Source organism: Apis florea, unplaced genomic scaffold (genome assembly GCF_048593485.1).
Source record: "Apis florea isolate Af1SG1 unplaced genomic scaffold, ASM4859348v1 contig_1615_pilon, whole genome shotgun sequence".
NCBI classification, from domain to species: Eukaryota; Metazoa; Arthropoda; class Insecta; order Hymenoptera; family Apidae; genus Apis; species Apis florea.
Genome location: NW_028256416.1, coordinates 3693591 through 3714036, shown reverse-complemented (window position 1 = coordinate 3714036; position 20446 = coordinate 3693591). Strand labels below are relative to the sequence as shown.

Genomic DNA, 20446 nt, shown 5'->3' with positions numbered 1-20446 from the left:
CTTTAAACGGAGGAAAAAAAGAAAAAAAAGGTTGGATCCACTCGTCGCGATACGACGGAGATTAGTTTATTCCTCCACTCCTCGAGCGTAGCCCGCGCTCGTCATAATACGCGGCAGGGATATTTACGTAATACGCGACATGCAAATGAATACATTGTTTGCGCGTTTGTCAGAGAGATAAGTTACGAAGCGAGGTTTCGTACGGTTTCTCTACATTGTCTCTCTTTGTGCGTGTATCGCATCTGATACGTGGAAAACGGACGAGCGAGTAGCGTGCAATTAAAAAAGAAATTATGATTGACGCGTTGACTTGCCACTGATAATCATTGATGGCAGCAGCCTCTGTCGGAACTGAAGCAATTCTTTTTTTTTTTTTTTTTTAATTGGACTTTAGAAAGTTGCATCAACCGTTGCATCGTTATATTTTTTTTTTCACCGGTCTTTCAAAAAGATTCTTACTTTTCGCAACTTTACGCGTTCAGTTTTTGATTGTTATTATTATTATTATTATCTTTTTTTTTTTTATGTACGCGTGTAATCGTCGCGTGTCGAAATACGCGTTTTCGATGTGAAAAAAATTAAAGAAAAAATTAAAAAGAGGCCTTTGTCAACGATGTTCGAAACGAGCGATCGCGTATCAATGATGCATTTCGTGCAACAGGTGAGAAGGTGCACGCGTGAAATTTGCTACCATTCCCCTCCCCGGTCTTTCCACTTTCGCGTGTACCTACGTATCTGAGTCACGTTCGCGTAAAATTGCAGCATCGACGAAGCATCCGAGATTCGTACGCCATCACGACGTACTCTTGTCAAGCGTCGAGAAAGAGAGAGAGAGAGAGAGAGAGAATCGCGCGCCCTTACCCTGAAATTTGAAACGGGTCGACGAATATTTTATTTATTTCTCGTTTGGACGTTGGAACATGGACGTTGTTCGCCGAGGCCGACTGTCAATCATCTAACCGTGAAAAAAAATGCGTTTCCCTTTATTTTTTTTTTTTTTTTTTTTTTCCCAACTTCACTCGCCTATGCACGACTCGCAATAACTGCGAGCTCGTACGGAAGAGAATAGGATTAGCTTAACTACGTCAGATATAACGGAGGAAGGAAAATTCACTTTTCTTTTTTCTTACTTTTTTCTCCACGTCCCTTCCTTTATCGTTTCTCCAACCAGTTTTCCCTCGTCTCCGCTCCTCTTCGACATATTTACAAGTCTTTTCTGTCCTCTCCTCTCCCCGACATTATTCCCTTCTTCTTTTCCCGAAAAGAACTCTTTGAGAAAAAAAGGATCGAAAAGGGAGTGGGTGCTTAGGCTCGGTCGAGCCGCAACCGGGCACTATTTTTTCTCGTATTTTTTTCACCGGTGGACCAGAGGTCTAATCAATGCGTCAACTGTTCTCGCACCGTGGAGACGTTTCTTTCCCTCCTCCCTCTTCCTCCTCCTTCTCCCTTCCCTATCGGTTGACCGATGCATTTCGTCCGGAGGCGCGTATACCGTAGAAAAAGCGATTACGAGAGGTATATAACAAAAATTCGAAAAACGGTTGCGCGCGTAGCGTGTTTCATAAGTTTCGCAGCTGGGAAACCGGAGATGAGTCTGGCCGATTCCACGCGATCATTGATCGTTAACTTTTTTTGGCCGTGGATGATCAAAGCCGAACGACGCGGTGGCCGCACGTAAATCGACTTTAAATCGCAATAAACCGTGCAAAAACTGCGCGGCGGATTTGCCTCGCGCGCGCGTTCACTTTCGACCGCAAAAAAAACGCGAAAAACCGATCCTCCCTGTCCCACTTCAGCTTTCCTCCATTCTTCCGTGTGTATCTCTCTTTCTCCTCTCCTCCCCTCCCCCCCTTTCTCCTTTTCTCTACTTTTTTTTTTTTTTTTTCCACTCGAAAATTCTCGTTTTACTTTTCGTCGCAATGATGCATGTCGAAATTGCAACTTTACACGCTTTCGTCGCGTCACCGTGATACCGCAGCATTAGCATTTATATTGTAAACCTTGAAGGCGAGAGCGAGAAAGAGAGAGAGTGCGTGACACGGGTTTGCCCGTTTCCTCCTTTACGCCGTGTTCAGTTAATCAAGCAAGTGCAAAAAGATAGATTAGGACAAGTGTAAAAATCCTTTCTCCCACTGCCGTTTTTTCCGAATAAGCCTAGGTGCGTATTTTCATTTCCTGTCCTACGTGTTGCAGCGAACAGAGTGCGGGCAAAAAAGAAAAAAAAAAAAAAAAGAAGAAAAAAAAAGAAAGTTGAAAAAAACTTTTGAAAAAAAAAAAAGAAAAGGCGAACCAAGTGGAAACGAGAAAAATATTTCGACGGCCAAACGGTTAGAATACGGTTTCACATACGCTCGTACACCCGCTTTGAACGGACTTGTACCGGTGGAGCCGAGATATGGGAAAACTGGCATATGTAATAATGAACGCAAAACGCCTCCATTAATCACTTGGTACAGGTGTAATCGTAGATCGTCGTAGGCTTCGTCTTTTTTCTCTTTTTTTTTTTCTTTCTTCCTCCTTCTCCCTCCCTCCCCGTGGCAAATCATCAATTCGTATTCCGGTGAGGCGTTTTATTCAATTTCAAGATTGTGCGTGTGTGTGTGTGTGTGATCGATGATGGCGGGAATGGCGCGTAAACATCATCGTGCAATAACTGGTAACAGTCATTATCACACTGTCACTGCCGGTTATGCCGCCAATGATTTGCATAGTCACGCGACTGGAGCACAGGGAATTTTCGATTATCGGACGAGCTCGATCGCTTTTAACTTTTATTCTTCGATCGATCATTGACGACTATCGACGATCATCGAGCGCGAGCGCGCTAGTTAAACGTAGTATAAACGTAGTGTATGTCGTAGCCCAGAATATTCTTCGTTTTCTTTCCATTTTCGCGTTTCGAAATTGGAAATGTAAAAATGCGAGGAGGTGGTGGGAGGACGAGTGGTGGTAGTAGGCAGACCAGAGGAGTTGGAGAATCTCGCGTGCCATTCGTGACCTCTGAACCCCGCCATTCCTACCATCATCGCGCGTACATCTATTTTTTCTTCTATGACTAAGAACCTCCTTTCCTTTTCCATGTACGCGATTCGTGATCTCTTTCTCTCCTAAATTAGAGGCCACTAATTAGACACGCTTAAATAACACGTGGCAAAACCACGTGGCGGATATATCATCAATTGGACGATCGTTTCTTTTTTTTTCCTTTTCCCCACCGTTACATTTCTTTTCGAAAATACATAATTCCAATTCTCTCGTCGTCTTCGTCGCTCCCGATCATCCTCGGAGATAAAATGTAAAGAAAATCGTACATGGAACATTACAGAGTCGATTCGGATCGGCCGGTATTCGAATTTATCGTTGGAAAGGGGCCGACGGAAGCACGGCTCGGTTTTTGAACGGTGAACAATAAGACGAAATCGAGGCGGGTAACGAGCAAAGCTGATAATGAGCCTCCATAAAATCAGCCCGCTTCTTTTCGTGGCCCGCCACGAATCTCTTCCTGCCTCGCGGTTAACCGGCTTTCGCACGATCCGCCGATCTTAATGACAACGAAATTATACACCGGCACCGCGCTCGTGTCACGATCCGATATGTGAACGCAGGGGACGACAATCGAGGAATCTGGGAGGGCGAGCTCGTGACGAAAATATAAATCGTGGATGGCAAAAATAAGAGGCGAGGAGAGTAGATTTGGCGGGAAAGTAACTCTTAAAAATCACGAATCACGAACACACATAATTTCTTGCAAATCATTAATCCCTCGATTATGGATTTTTGACGTTTGCGATGATCGCGTAACCTGTGTGACTGGTGTCGCTTGCTGGAGAAAATGGAAAGAAGTTGAGTCAGAAATGAGAGGATGGGTTGGGGATAGGGGGGGGCAAGATATAAGAGAGGAGGGGCAAAAAAGAAAAAATATACATGGCGAGAAAATTAGCGCTTCTTCCTTCTCTCGGGAAGAAGGCCGGCAACTTTTTACGGATTGGTGGTACTCGCGGGTTGTTGCAAACGGGGAGGGGGACGCGATAAGTTCCGAGTGCAATTATTAAGATTCAATCGCTGTGGGGTTCGATGTAATCGGGATGTAATGGTCGGATTATAAATTGCCAGGGAATCGGTGAAACCGTGGCCATGGCCGTTCCGTTCTTTTTCATACCTTCCTCTCCCTTCTCGATCGCCACTGTCAGGGATATCGTCGCCCGTAAATCTCGAAATTATACATTCTTTATCTTTTGGGGGAAAGGGGCGTTTCCTTGTGTTTTATGCACTCTGAATGGCGTACCGAAACCGGTCTTCCCCTCTCCCCCTCCCCTCCCCCTCCCCATCCTCTGCCCGCCAGACAATGTAGCGAAACACAGCGTGGTGGTAGTAGTTCGGCAGTAGTTCTCTGGTCTGCGACCAGTTAGTTCGATCAGCTGATAATTTTGAAATGCGTACCGTTCGGAAATACGACGAGATTTCGAATTCGTTCGTCTCGATCGATCACGAAACGGGTTTTCCGCTCTTATTATCCTCCGGTTGTTGCTCCGTTTTCCACGACCACGCGTGGATGTGGGGCGGGGGGAGGGGGAGGGAAGGAAGAAAGAAAGAAACGAGAATCGGAAAGGGGTAGGAGGGATGGGGGGAAAATAGATTCCCGACCCGGTGTAGAGGCGAAGAGGAGGGAAAATCTCACGGTGCGTGGACCAAAGGCAACGTGACTGCCATGCATTCTGCTATCTTCCGTGATCGTAATCACGGATGCACGCAGGGCCGAGTGGGTTATTTATAACGCGTTTGAGACGGAACGTGGCCGAGCACGCGGCAATCTGCGCGTTGGCAGAACGCAGCGGGGCAACCCTGGCACCGTAATGAATAAATAGTCGACCAGTCGTGCCATCTTCGTCGATGTCCACTTCTTCGTTGACGCATTCGTCTATTATTGCACCAATTTCCACGAAATCCGTGTCTCATCCAACGACGCGGAATCGTGGTAGCTAAACTCTCTCACCTTTGCACGAATCTACGATTTTTACCGAGTGGCGCGAATCGCGAGAGATGTTTAACGCGTTAAATAAAATTACGGGATTGATTTGTTCTTTGTCGTTCGATCGAAATGAAAAGTCGTGGTTTCGCGACTTTATAATCGAAAAATAAGATTCGAGGAATCGACATTTCGCTTGTTTGTTTCTTTACTATCTCTGTGAATACGCGATACGCCACAAACTTCTTGCCACTCACCTTCCCCCCCCCCCCCTCCCCTATTGGCCCATGGATATCCGGCCCTCGAAAGGTTAAAAGATTTCTAGCAGATCTGTGAATCGGTTTGCTTGTCCTCCCGCGTTGTTTACACGTTCCTTGCCCCGTCGCAGACCTTTTGCCGGATCTTCCGCTTTTAATCTGAGCGTCGCGCAACGATATCGCGATATCTGCCTTTTTTATTTGCGCCGCGATAAGGCCCCGGGGTCTCGTCGTGGCAAAGTTTGCCCACGGGAATCGACGTTGGAAAACATTCCTGTCGGATGCTTTCGGGATTCCTCTCCCTCTTTATCGTTTAATTATCGCCAAACAATGGTATCTCCCCTCCTCAAGGGGAGTCGTCCCCCCTCAAGAATTTTGCCTCGTCCACGAAGAATCGAGCCGAATTCTTTTTCTTCATCTTCTTCTTCTTCTTCTTCTTCTTCTTCTTCGCACACGCTTATTAAAAATTTCCGATCTTGGGAGAAAAATATTTCAGAAACAAGGATATTCTGCCCAACGTACCGTGTATAATGCCCGTTTGATTAAAATTGGGAACGAAAACTGGAGTGGAGTGAAGTGAAAAAAAAAAAAAAAAAATATGGACGATGCGCGAGGGAGAAAGTGGACGATACGGGAGGAAAAAGAGAGAGGGAGAAATGGAAGGAAAGAAAACGCGTAAAAAAGAAAGCGCGAAGGCGAGAGGGGGGCGGACTGGATTCAGCCATTTTTGCGACACGAATAATTATATCTTATCTGACTCGACCCGTGGCCTCGAGAACGCGATGCGTTCGCTTGCCTCGGCTTTCAAAGAAAAATATGTAACCGACCGTTGGTGAGGATGAAGCTGCAGGATGTGCGTCGATGCGCTTCCAACCTCCTTACGTTTCGCTCTTTTGCGTCTTAGATGTCCTACGATTTCCATGCAATTTCAACGTAACGTTTATAAACGTGATACATATATATATTCTCCGTTCAAATTTATAGAGAGAGATTGGAAACAATTTATTCAAGTGGTGAAAAGAATATGGAAATTCGAGAAGGATTAATATCTTCTTCTTCTTGATTCGAAATAAAGTGTCGAACTTTTGAAAGGGAAAATTAATTGGAGATGGGAGGGAGAAAAAGAAGAAGAAGAAGAAGAAAAGCGTATCAATAATACCGTCACAGTGATGAAACCGCGTCGATCTCGATGAAAGTGTAAAAGCGGCTAAAAATATTTCCACAAGGACGAGTTACGAGCGGTTGGTGGTGGCTGATCGAGTCGTTAACAGCGTGTAATCGTGACATCGGGTATCGACGGGAAATCGTAATTTCCACGGGAATGATTATTCCGTATAAAAGAAGCAGAGCGACGCGGCTCGATGGAAGAAGTGGCACGATCGATGGAACTTTGATCTCGTCGTCGAACAGTGCTCTCGAGAAAGAAAGTATCTTCTCGAAGAGGAAATACCTCGAATATCGTAATATATTTTGATCCATATACGATTCCTCGCGTTATTGCCGATAAATAATTGAATAGCTATATATTCGGAATAGCTTCTGAATATTATTTTACTCGGAATCGCTAACAATTTGGCTTTTATTTAATTAAACTTCGTATCTCGAATGGAAAATAAATGAATTGAAATTTATATCGGAGAAGGGAGAGAAAGAGAGGAGGAGGGGGATTATACGGAGCGATTACGAGGAGAGAAAAATCGATCTCTCGAAGAATGCGAGAGCGTCTTGTCTACGTCCTTAAGAGGATAGGAGAAGCATTTACCCGGATTTAATATTGCCTCGAGCGGCCGCTCAATGCGATCGCGTGAATCGAAACTGTTTCATCGCGTATAAATAAGCTCAAACGATTGAATTTCGTAATATTATAGAGAAACGGTTTATCGCCGCTTGCCTTGCCTTTCGAAAGAAAAATTTAACTCCAACAGCGCGTCGTTGTTGTTGCACGTCGAAATGCAGAAAGTGTCACGGTTCACTCCCCATATACCTCTTGAACGGTAATTGGTACGGTGCAATTGATTCAAATGGCATTGCATGGTGCGCGGCGTTATAGAGAACGGAGTTAGGGTGGACTCTTCTTCATAAAGTATGCGAACATACTCGGTTGGCATTAAAGGGGGAAGCTGATGCGTCGTTCGAGCCAATGCTCGCCAATTACAATGGGGGGAGGGGGGGAGAGAGGAGAGAAAACTTGTGTAACGTAACATCGTTGTGTGGTATCCGTGGTGTGGAACAAGTTCGCCAACGAACGGAACTTTCAGACAGAAGAGAAGAAATGGTCCGGATCATCCAACATGGATCCACCGTCGTCCCACTTTCTCTGAAATTCCTCGTGCCGTTTCGAGGGAAATCCTCGATACGACGGCGGCGTACGGGGAGGGATCGCGATCGCGACGAAGAGAGCATAAATCGTGGGCCGGTGGCTGCGTCCCGTGACAGATCACCGGCCCACGGTTTTTGCAGCTTTGCCCGTGCTTATGAATGAGAATTAAAGGCCTCACGCTGAGACGGAGAGACGGTGCATCGGGAATAACAAATATACGGACACGCGGCTCGTCCTTATCTCTCTTCTTTCTCGAACTCTCCTCGTAAACGAAGTAACCGAGGATCTCTTCTTCGCTTTAAACGACGCGCCTCTCTTCCTCTCTCTTTCCGTCTCTCTCTTCCCGCCGCGTTATATCGTGCAAAACAAACGATGGTGTGGCCGCGCTCGTTGATTTCCCGGGAGAGACGCGGTAAACGCAATGCGATGTTTTCGCGACCGATATCTCGAATTTCTCGAAAATAAGGGAAGGTTCTCTTCGAAGGGACGCGAGCGTTGGATAACTCGGTGTTGGAGTTGGCGTCGCCTTCAACGATCCACGTTTATGCAGGGGATGGATTTTTTTCGATATTAAAAATAACGCGTTGGAATACGCGCAACTGTTTGACCCAGTTCACCCGCGAGGATATCGATTTTAGTGGCCGGTATCGTCGAGATTAATATTAGACCGCGTTCTGAAAATAGGTGAACGTGCACGCTGCAATACTGTGTTTCTGCATTCGTTATCGAGGCGAGGCGAGGCGAGCTCGCGTTTCTCGCGGCTGTCTTTTTTTTTTTTTTTTTTTTTTTTTTTCTTCTTTTAAAAATACCTATCCCCATGGCGAGTCGCGCTTTTTTCGCCCGTTTAAATAAACTCGGGTGTGGGGAGGGGTTGGGAACTCGGTCCTCGACGAGGTAGAAGAAGAGGCACGGTTTATTGTTCGAGCGGATGAAAAACACGACGGGATCGAGACGAGATCGAAGGTTGGAACGTCGTGGAAGCTCGTGAAATTTGCTGGAAAGGAGGGGGGAGGGGGCGTGGGGAGGGAAGAAAAATTAGAAACGATGAGTTGGAAAGCAGCGGCGAAACTGGCGCGTGAAGAACTCGTCGAGCCACCGTGTATATATCGGTGATACACTTTTCCACTTTCTCCGCGACCGAGATTACACGAAGCCTTGGATAGAACAACCGCGAGATAAAACTCACCTTCGTTCTGTTCTCTCCGTGCGCGGTACTCAATCGCGGCATACCTTCGTTTCATTTCGTTTCCACGAAGCCTCTTCGATTCTCCTCACGGTTCTTCTTCCTTCTTCCCCCTTCCTTCGTTATCGGGGGGAAAAGCAGGGGTTACTTTGAAGGAGAGAGGTGCAAACAGTCGACAAAGAAGGCCGGTGTTTCCCTTCTATCCACGCTACTTCTATCGGGTCCACGTGGCACACGGGTATACACGTGTTCGCATCGAAGCGAAATAAAGTCGTCGACCCGACGGCTCCACGTGCGAAACGTTTGCACGATCCTCGTTATACCCAATGCCACCTCGACCGCATTAACTAACCGATTCGTTCTTTCGTAACGCAACATTGTGTCATACGAACTTTGCGCCGTAATAATATTCCTTTATCTGTTCGAACAGAGATTTAATTGCGCGATAAGAAACATCCGGTTTCGTTTGTGCTCTCGTAATTTTTATTTATTTACACGTCGATTTATTACAAATCGAACCTCCTCGGCAAGAGAGAAAAATTTTAAATCTTATCCTCGCGATAAACTCTCGCCCGACCATTTCCAACAAACTTTCTCACTTCTCGGATTGCTCTCGATCTCCTCCCTCCTTCTCTCGATAATTCGCAACGAACTTCGTAACTTTTCCTTTTTTTCCCCCTCTCTTTTTTCTTCCGTGCAATTCTTTCGTCTCGCCTTGAAAACTCGCTCCTCTCGCGTCTTCATTTATCTTGGAGTGTGAAAAATAATGAAGGAGGCACGTTTTTTTCCACGAATCAAACGCGGATCGACGGCCCTCCTCTCTCCTCCTCGTGGAGAAGCGATCGATCGATCGCGTTCTCGACTGGTTCGCGTGAGAACCACTGCGTGTTCCCATTTCTCCTTTCAGCGGTCGGTCGCTCGATCCGCGGTTGTATAACAGCAATGAAAGTACTCCGACAGGCAACGGGCAACGTCACGTCTCTGTCCACGCTAACTACCTTGATAGTAGTCGTCGTTCTAGCTACTACCAGCGTGCTGCTCCTATCGAAACAACCGCGTGCCCGTGCTACACGATGATGCGCCCGGATCACCCAGGATGATCTATCCTTTTCTTCTACGAATTTCTTTCGATTCGATCGAACGAGATTTTTCAATCCTTTCCTTCGTTCTTTCGATCCTTCGTTCCTTTCAATCTCGTTCGAGATCGGCAAACAATCTCGGGAGAATTTGATCGGAAACAATCGAGAATCGAGATATCGGTTTCACTTTCGCAGTGTTTTCCCAGTGTTTTTCTGCGGTCGCGCGCGGCTGCTCTGCGGCTTCTCGCGTGCATCCTTCTTCCCGTCCTCTTTCCTCGAGACGTGTGGACATTGCACACGGTGGACATTGCGCCTCTTCCCACGGTGCATCGATCGAGACGATCGATCGCCTTATCGATAACGTTCTTTGCTGAATTATATTATTCCACGCGTTTCGTGGAATCTGATATCGAAAGAACGGAACGCTTTTTGTTTCTCTCCGAGGGAGAGAGAGAGAGAGAGAGAGAGAGAGAGAGACGGTGGCGCGTCGAGCAAACAGAAGATAACGAGTGGAAAAAGGGAAGACGAAGGTTTTCGTGACTAAGAAGATCGTTTCGCGGCCGATGTCGCGACACCGTTTCGTCGAGGCGCGATCGATGTCGCGCTTTATCTTATCGGGGGGGCGATCGAGGGGGTTCGAAGGTGTGAGAAGAAAGAAAGAAAGAAAGAAAGAGGGAGGGAAAGGAAAAAATAAAACGGACCCGTTATCGCGATTATGATTATTTCGCAAATGCGATGAAAGTGTATCGCACGATAGGGCAGCGAATCGATGGCCGCGCGATTTGGGTCAATATTTTTTTTACCACGTCGTTCAATTGCCTTCGTTTCGCTTCGACGTCGCTCGTTGCATCGTTCGCCGCTGTTTTGCCGCGAACGAGTCGAGGACGACCCGATTTCTTCCTTCCCTTCCCTCCCCCCGTTCGTTCTCAATTTTCGAGAAACGACCGCTCGAAGGGAGTCGAAAGGGAGCGAGTCGATCTGGAAAAATCTGGATAAGGATTTCGAGATTAACGGAAATATCGATTATAACTCGAGAGCCGGCCAATTTTAGCGTGCCAGACAATTTTCTTCTTCTTCTTGACCCGTCTACCGATCACCGACCCGGACTAAACTTGGACGCTTTTATCGAATCCCTGGTTATTTTTATTGCGTCGTGGTCGATCGACAAATAATTAGATGTTCGTGGCGTAATACCACGCCCCGATCCGTTTCGATCTCTCTAAATTTAGAACGATTCAGCGATCGAGACGAGCATGGAGACGACGATCGATGGCTGAATCGATCGGAAATCGAACGAAACCGAAGATCGTACCGTTCGCCTGTACAACTCGATCATCGAGTTGGGAGGATCCTTGCGGCCGAAATTCCATACACTTTCCGATATCTCAAATGTAATAACAATCTTCCATTACGATTATATACGAACGAAATGGAATATATATATATATTATAACGAAATGGAAATTTTTTTTCTTATTTTCTTCGCTCGAGAAGATAAGGCTTAAGTTGATGCAAAGCGGAGGAAAGAATCTACCGATTCTTGTTTTTCCTTCACGCCGTTTGATCCGTCGACCTCGCGCCCCGACCACTGGTTAAGGTCGAGCGCGTATTTTACTTCCACGCCAGCCAATTCAACAATTTAACTCCGCGCCATTAACGAGCGAGTTGAAATTTAAAGAAGAAGAAAAAAAAAAAAAATCTGTTGCGACGATTCGTCGTCATCGATTAAACATCGATGGCCTAATTTGTATCGTGATGGAACTGTGCGCGAAAACTGTCGTTCGACGCAACGAGAGAATCAGACTGTCGAGTCGAGACTGATAACCGCGGCGCGGTGATAAGAGAAAATTTATGGCCGCCTTGCCAAAACAACCGTTGCCTGTGTGTGTGTGCGTGACGCGAGAGAGATTCAAAGGCATGTATTCCTTTTCCTAGGGAGGGAGAATATGTATATTTCGTCAAATCGTTAAATTCCCCCCCATTTGTTGGGGGAGATTTGCGCAATTTTTCCCGGCGATTGGCGGACGATAACGCGGCCGAGCTCTCGAGCTTAGGCAGAAAAAGGTGATGCGTGTGGCGCGTGCATATCTGTACACATTGCGATTAAGGCCATGGTCGCGGCTGGTGGCACGCTTGTAAACGCGGACAAGTCAGTTGAATACTTTTGATCCAGCCACTTGTCGGTGCGAAAGGAAGATTCTTTCCAATTTGCTCCCAATTTTTGCGCTTTTCCGCAAATTCTTCGCTTCGTCAAATTCGAAGAGAGGTATCGAAAATACGCGCGATGATCCTTAAAATAGAGAAATTCTCGTGGCGATCTCTCTTTTCAAATTACTTATTTGGAATGCAATCGGACGAAAGCGAAGAAATAACACGGGCGATCTTATCTTTGACCGATATTCGATTCGATGACCGTTTCATTTTTCTTCTTTTTTTCCAGCCGATATTTCGCAGCTATTTCAAGCGTGTTTAGGAAGGGATCGCGCGGAAAATTATCGAGTCGAGCCGATGTTTCTCAAAGCTTTCCGAGAAAAGCGATGCTCAACGCCTGCGTTTCTTTCTCGCGATATTTTTACGTGCCGAAAGTTTTTCTCCTTCCAACGGCGCTAGGTCATTTATTTACGTACGAACGTTGCACATTCATCATGCCAATTCATCAAAAGCGTACGTCGGGAAGGAAAGGAGCGACGTGCAACAAACAATAATCCGAGAATATGAACACACCTATAGGTGAACGAGAAATTGGCCTACTTTTAGGGCTGTCGAAGAATCGTTAACTACGCGAAAGTCTCTCTCTCTCTCTCTCTCTCTTAGTGCTCTCTTGAAATTGTGCGCGAAAAGCGAAAAGCGTAGTTGTAGAGGCATCTCGAAACTTGAGATTTTTCGATGCGAAGATTCGATTCCGCGGAAAAAGAAAGAAGAAAAAGAAAGAAAAAAGCGCACGAATCTCACCGCGCGAAACACGCAAGTCGTGAAAGAATTCCCACGTGATTCCGTCCCACGCAGTTAAAAAAAAAAAGTTGCGCTCCGAGAAGCGGAGGAGAGCCGCGCAAAAGTTGAACGAATAAAGTTGCTGCGTTCTAATAGAGTTTCGCGCTGAAAATACGCACCGTCCATCTTTCGTCCTTTGGGATGAAAACGGTTGCTCCTTTCCCTCAAAAGATCGCTAACTTTTCCAAAACTTTCCTCGACTCGATGAAACATTTTTCCAGATCGATATATATGCGTACGTTTCGCGGTTCGATGGAAAATTGGACGAGACGTGGTGCAATCGAATCGTAAATCGAATTGGTTATTTCGAATCGGTCGGGGTTTACACCACACCTCTTGATTTTTCGTTGGTTCGAGCGGGGAATCGTGGATTCCTGGAAATTTCGTGAGACGGGAGCGGATTTGTCGTGGTTCGAGAGTAAAGACACACGGGTTTACGTATGCGGAATACGTCTCGGCGTCGGCGACGGCGGGCGAGTTGCCATACGAAGGTCTCCGCGACGTCGTTTTCGGCAGCCGAAAGGGGGGACCGCCTCGTGAAACGGAGGAAAGGAGGGGAGAGTGGACGCGTGTAAAATCGTGCGCCTGTGTGCTCTTGCACGTACAGTGTCGAAGAAAGAGAAACTGTATGTCTCTTTTTCTTTCTCCACATTTCATTTTCCACACTCACCGATTTTTCTCTCTTTTCTTCTTCTTTTTTCTTTTTCCACCTCGGTTCGCCATTATTTTTCCTTCGCAATAGTTCTTCGTGCCCGTTTTCCTCTCTCTCTCTCTCTCCTTCTTTCTTCCATTGTTTTTCCTCTTTTTTCATCCACTTTTTCTCTCGGTCATCCGCGCGTTCTTTTTTTACCTACGTTTTTTCTTTCTTTCTTTCTTTCCTTTTTTTTTTCCTTATCTTCAATTCAGTTTCTCTCCGTCGAGCGTGGCTCATCGTTCGTTTCCCCTCCACTTGTTCCTGTTCCTGTCTCGCTCTTCGCGCCTTGTTCGCTCCGTCCGCCCATCTCTCTTCCGTCTATGTACTCTTTCTCTCGGTCGCAACACACGCATGCACGCGTGTCCCTGGCACGTGTGTCGCATCTCCGCGTCCTCCGGATTTTCTCTCTTCGTCCCCCTGTCGCCCGCTTTTTTATGGCCGTTCCTCGTTTTTCTTTCTCGTCCTCTCTTCCTTCCACCGCTATTTCCTCTCTTCGATCTACCACCCCTCCCTCCCCTTTCTTTTCCAACCGATCGTCGCATACCTGTACGTTCAAACATCGTCAGCTGACCGGTATTATATTCTCGGAATATACCGTTTCTTTCTTCCAGAATCACAAGGTTATTTCCCTTTTTTCCCCCCCATTTAGATCGTGGTTCGATAAATGGTTGAAAAAAGAAAAAAAAAGAAGAAGAAGAAAGAGAGAGAGAAGTTTTAACGATAGAATGTCGGTGCAATTAACGAAATTCGGATAAGAGAAATTGGGAGAAAGGGACGAGGACGAGCATGGAACCTTAACGAGGGGAACGATATTCTTATCGTTCACCGACAAATTTCTATCCTCCCCACACGACTTCCTCTCCCGGCAATAAACACTCGATTTCTCTTTCGCTCCGATGCTGCCGGTTTCTCGTTGAGTCGTGTCACTCTTCGTCGTCGTCGTGGTCGTCGTCGTGGTCGTCGTCGTGGTCGTCGTGAGCGTCGTCGTCCGGTTGGAGCCGTGTCGTTGCTCGCTACGAAGGGGCCAAATAACTCGGAGGGGTAAACGACTTCCACGCGTGACGGAGCCTCGATGAAGCGCCTTGCCGGGGAGACGACAGGTTCGGGCATCCGGCAAACTCAGCCGATTCGGATCCACGTTCCACGCTCGCTTCGATAACTTCGCGCCACCTCCGCCTCGTCGCTCGCGTCGCTTTTCCAAATCCCGTGACTTTTTCCCCCTCCCAAACGCCAGTGTATTTTCATCTTTCCGAGCGAAAAGAAAAAAAAATCTGATCTCGAACGAACGTTTTTTCAACGATCGATCAACGTTGCGTTCGAATCGATAAATATTCAAAGAGATTGTTTATCGATCGCGTTTCAATTTTTTCCCTATCGATTCCCTTCAATTTGCTCGAGATTGCATCGCGTGGGCGGTTCGCGATACCGAGCCTCGTCGACGAGATACCGGTCGTTCCCCGGATTCCAGTGTCTCATAAACGTCTGTTAGTTTCCGAACGACGCTTTCAATCCGACCGCTGTTCCACTTTCCGCTTTTACCGTGCTTTTCGACCACGTTCGCTTTCTTCCTACATTCGCGCTATGCCTGGAATCCACGATATTTCCCCTTAAACCGCTTGGAATGTTTATCGATGCCACTTCTCGAATCGGTCCTTCGGTTATTTCATTCCAAATCCGTACACGATATCTCGGATTTCTTTTCTCTCTCTCTCTCTCTCTCGAAATTGTTTTCGAATTGTTTCCATTTCTCGAATTTCATTTTCGAACGATCGTTCGATTCGTTAGAACGCGTTTCAACAGAATCGATGCTCCTCTCGTCGCGAAGAACGAACGAACGAACGAACGAAAAATAATAATATCGTCCAATGATATTCCTCCGTTGAAACAGAGTACGCGACAAGTCAATGGTCTTGGTGTTTGAATAAAACTCGAAGAGGATCCCGTGTGCGTGGGTGGTGGTGGTTTATTCCCGGAGACGGAAGTGGGTCACAGCAGCCACCACCGTCGCGCGAATGAATAGGGGGTGGAAATGCATCGCAGCCAGGTAAAACGTGCACATCTTTCAGGTATACACCCCTCTTCCTTCTCTACCCGCGTGTATTATTTCCAAGCGCGTCCAACGCTTTTATCCGATCGTCTTCCAATGCAACTTTTATTTTCTACCGCTCTCTTTTCACGACAACTATTTTTTTTTTTTTTTTTTTTTATCATTACTCTTCCTTTTACCATTCGAATGTAACGTTATATGCAACGTTCACAACGTTAGAAATTTATAATTTTTACGTCCCGCGTCTTCTTCGTCGATCGAACTAATCGTCGGAGAAGAATCGTCCTCTTGGTTGGATTTTTTTCATTTCATCTCCTGCTCCAAAAAGAAAAAAAAAAAAAGAATCTCTCCGAATTCCAGAAATAATTCTAAGAAATTCTTCCTAGAAGTCCATTCATCCTCCCTTGAATCCTCGAGAGATGAAACTCGAGAGAGATCTCTCCAATCCTTCAAATTTTTTCGTCAAATTATTTCTATTCTTATCTATTCTCGTCACGAAGGTGGGATTAAAATCCGCATGGACGATACATGGTCGTTCCATCATTCGAACTCCGAAAAGAAACGAAAGAACTCCGTTTTCGTGAGAGAAAACACTTTTTCCATAACATTCGCTTCGATATTTTTTTTTTTTTTTTTTTTTTTTCCGCCCGACACGGCATCACCCGTTCGTCTCCGTCGCGAGCGTTCAGCGACCGCGGCGCGGGCCTAGTAATCGGCGGGCCTGGCGTGTTTTTTGACGTCATTTCGCAAACATTCGCCTCTCAATCCCGTATACGCGATTCCTCCTCCACAACCTCTTGTCACGACGCACGCACGATCCGCTCGGAAGAGCAACTTTCGACCAGAGGTGATTCGCCTTTTTTGGGGCCCTGTCGCGAGTCGTGGTCCTCGACCGCTCAGCCGGCCCCTCTAATCGCGAATTCGAGACAGCTCGCACTTTCACTCGCTTCGTTCCCCCCTCCTCTCTCTCTCTCTCTCTCTCTCTTCCTCGTCTCCTCTCTCTCTCCTCTTTTTCCCTCTTTCGAGGACCACGCGCGCGGGGCCCCGTCGACACACGTTCGATTCGGGAATGCGCGAGCACGCCGCGGAATATCGAGTGGAACTTCTTCTGGTCTCTCTCTTCTGTTTGACACACAGTCTGTGCGATACTTGGGACGGTGTTGTTGCTGTTGTTACGCGAACGGATTTTGGCAAGAGGTAAAAAACAGAAGGAGGGGAAAAAAAAAAAAAAAAAAAAGAATAACACGCTTTCTATTTCGAGAACCTTTTGGACATTCCATCCGTGCTTTCGTGAAGATGCACGGGGTGTGCGGGTGTGTGGGTGTGTGTGCGTCGGATAAGGATATATCATTTTCATCGATCTTTGCTACCGGCAAATTGTCTCGTTCAAATTTCCATACCTCGCGATGGGAACTGTGCCAATACTGAACCGAATGCTCCAGCATCCAGTTATCGAGTAGAAGAACTTGGAAGAAAGGAGGGGGGGGTTAAGGAATGTTTAAGGAAAAGGAGATGAATAAATAAGTCGCGACTCGCCAATATGAACAAAATGAGAAATGATCATTTGTAAACACTGTATATCTAATAACATCGTCGTCCTTCCCAATTATTTTTTCCAATTGGCTGCCAATCGAGAAAAAGGCGGCCCGATCTTTCGCTCGAGTCGAGGCGTTGTTCACGCGCGAGCAACGTTGGGAATATTTTTCGCACGCGTCATTGATCGTCCACACCGGTTGAAAAGTCCGGGCGAACTTCTCGGATTGCACATGCGTGCATCCGTCTCGAGATGCGTTTGCACGTGCGTCGACACGCGGTGTGTCACGGGTTGACCCAGTTGACGAGGGTCGCTCTCTCTGGCTTGGGGCGTCGATCGAGCCACCCCAAATACACGCTCCTTCCTCGTTCGTTTCGAGGAACGTGGCGAGAACGTCGTTTCCTTCCTTCCAGTTCTCTGGCACGATCGATCCCATCGACTTCGACGGGACCGATCTGATCTCGGCGAATAATCGAAAGATGGTCGCGGGTGGTGAATTTTAGGAACGCGGGATAGAAGGTGGATCGGGAAAGGGATTGCTCGAATCTTGCCTCGAATTTTCGGGTCACCGAAAGTAGAACGTCCAAGGATAAATCGAACGTAAGGAAATGTTAATTGACGATCTCTACGAAAGAATTTTTCAATCTAAGGATTCTTTCTCGATCGGAGAGTTAAGTTGCAAAGATTTTTCATCTTCTTTGGAATCTCAATTTTATCGATCGTGATCGATCGAAAAGTTTCTCACCTTTAGACTCGTATAGAACAGTGGTATAAATTTAATTCTTCAAACGCGTGACTTATATTCCTATCGCCACAAGTTGGCGCAAGCACGGTTCCGCTCGATCGGTTCGAACATCTCGTTCGCATCTGAACACAGGACGGCGACACTGGGCGGGTGGATAACCGTTTCAAGGTGAATTTATAGAAGACCGGCCGGATTATTTGCGTGGACCCGAGGAAAAGGGTATCCATCCATCCATCCATCCATCCATCCATCCACGAGTTTGTTCGGGTTGACAAGCGTATCTACGCAGCCGCTCGACACAGCATCCGCTCTTATCAACGAATCCTCGAGCTGATCTCTCTGAAGTGGTGGAGAGATTTTAAGCGGTGGATCGAAAGACGAACGGCGACTCGAGTCAAAGGGCGAGCGTATTTCGGTACGTACGTGGACCGGGAACAGGTTTCTCGAATCCTTTTCACGTTCACGATGATGACAGGGAAGACGCGAGCCGTTTTTTTTTTTTTTTTTTTTTCTTCTCATCATCATCGTTGGCACGAGAGACGCGCGAGAGATCGGATAACCGGAACAACGAGAAAGTTGGGCAACGCCGAATTTCAGAAGGCGAATTCTTCGTTAATGCAAATTGATCGCTCGCGTTCGAACCGCCTCTCCGCTTTCCCTCTCGATTTCTCTTTTTACTTTTAAACCGTAAAGCGACAATGTTTAAATATCGGTGAAAGGATCCTAAAAGTATGCTGCTAAAGGTCGTTAAGATAATCGGCCGAATATACTTCCGCCCGGGGCGGTTCGTTTCTTTCTTTTCCGTTTCTGTCCCGACGATAACCACGCTTCTCTTTCGTTCGTTCGGATCGTCGCGCGACGATTCTCGTGGGACGAGATTATTCTCGATTATTCGCCGATCCGAGCGGCGCAGGGAGCGGCCGAAATTTTATTTCGACAACCGGACACGATTTCTCGCGATGAATTGGGTTAAATCCGATCTCTATATAGATACGGAAATCGTTCGAGATCGTTCTTTAATTACCAGTTACGATCGTTATATACGTCCATATATATTTTAACGAAAAGTTGAAGTACAGTTTTCTTTTTTTTTTTTTTTTTTTCTTTTCTTGAATGAAATCGCAATGTAACTCGTGACGAAACGACGAAATTAAAAATTCGATTAACGTTAAAAGAGGTGAGGTTATATTATAAAAAAGTAGATACTCTTTCGGGATCGATTCTAATAATTACGCGATATCGCGAGTCCGATCTTTCTTTCGGCCTGTTTATTCATCTCGAAACGCGAAGAACAACGTCTCTTAGGACGAGGCAATATCTTAGCCGGGCGGTGAATAGCTCGACGTTTCCGCGTAACTCGAACCGAGAACTTGAACCTGGTTCGCCCCTGAAAGGAATCGAATCGATCGTCGAAACGGAACGTCCCGTCTCCTTTTTATTCCCTGTCCCCTCCCCCCTCTCTCTCTCTCTTCCCCTCCCGGACGATTTGTCGGCGAACCTCTCCGCTTCTGCACGTGCACCGATAAGAGTTTATGCGTCGAAAATCTTTATGGGGTCCGTCCGCGCGAACATAAAGGTGGAGGCACACGATCGTAAACGCGGCTTAATGATCATCGATAATTCAGCAATTACGAGCCGTACCCGTACTCGCTTCTTTCTCTCTATCTTTTCCCGTCTAACGGTGTTGATCGAACCCCGTTCATCCCGAATCAACGAACGATTGGTTGCCTTCTACGAACGAGCCAAACAATTTCCCCTGCCCTCCTCCTTTAATTACGTTTCCCACCGTTTTTCTTCTTTTTCCAGATACGAGAATATCGCCTCTAAGATTTTATCGATATAATTTACAATTTCTAGGCTCGATTTTCCCAAATAATTCATTAATTCTCTCCTCGATTTTCGACGAAAAGTGTGGGCAAGGAAAGGGAGGGGAGGGCATTTGAACGAAGTCGTTCCCGGCGAGAATCGGGTTTCACTCGACGCGTTTTATCGCGCTTCTCTCTTTCCACGGATTTCGAGACGGGGGACAATTTCGGGGAGAAAAATTGGCGTCGGGGAAATTCGTATCAAACGGTGCGGAGTATCTAGGCCGATGCACTGGGAATCTCCTCGATACAGCTATTCGGGGTTGCTATCCGAAAACGGGTGAATAATATCGGAGACGAGTGGATCGAAGAGGGTTGTAGGAAAGAAGAAACGAGACGATGAAGGGGTTGGAAGAAGAGGAGGAAGACGCGAATATGGAGGAAAAGAGAATACGAGAAACGAGTGGCGAAAGAGAGGATGAAGACAGATGGGGCAAAGTGGCGGAAAAAGAGAGAGAGAGAGAGAGATGGACCGCCCACGCTCGGGCACAGAGAGTGTGCTTTGCTCGGTGCTTTTACTCGGGCGAAGCGCGATGTCGGCGAACCGTGTGTCTCGAAGTAGGTCAGGTCTCAATGACGGTGCCGCAGACCCGTCTCTGTCTACGTGCATGCGCGTAGACCAACCCGACCAATGCACATGCACCGCTGAAACGTGCCGCTGCGCTCCACTATCTTTCAACTATGCGCGCCGTACCCCTTTTTTCCCGCTTCTCCACTCCTCACCCTCTTTCCTTCTTCCCGGATTAACCCTCCGCTTCCCTACTT

The 20446-nt window shown here is 46.8% G+C and overlaps 1 protein-coding gene and 1 long non-coding RNA gene across 4 annotated transcripts in view; both read left to right on the top strand.

The window, feature by feature from the left end:
- Positions 1-20446, top strand: part of LOC147658832 (uncharacterized) — an 83066-nt gene that overhangs the window by 31842 nt on the left and 30778 nt on the right. The gene's annotated exons all lie outside the window — the stretch shown is intronic.
- The window catches only part of Oatp74D (Organic anion transporting polypeptide 74D), a 45645-nt gene that overhangs the window by 2330 nt on the left and 22869 nt on the right, over positions 1-20446 (top strand). The gene's annotated exons all lie outside the window — the stretch shown is intronic.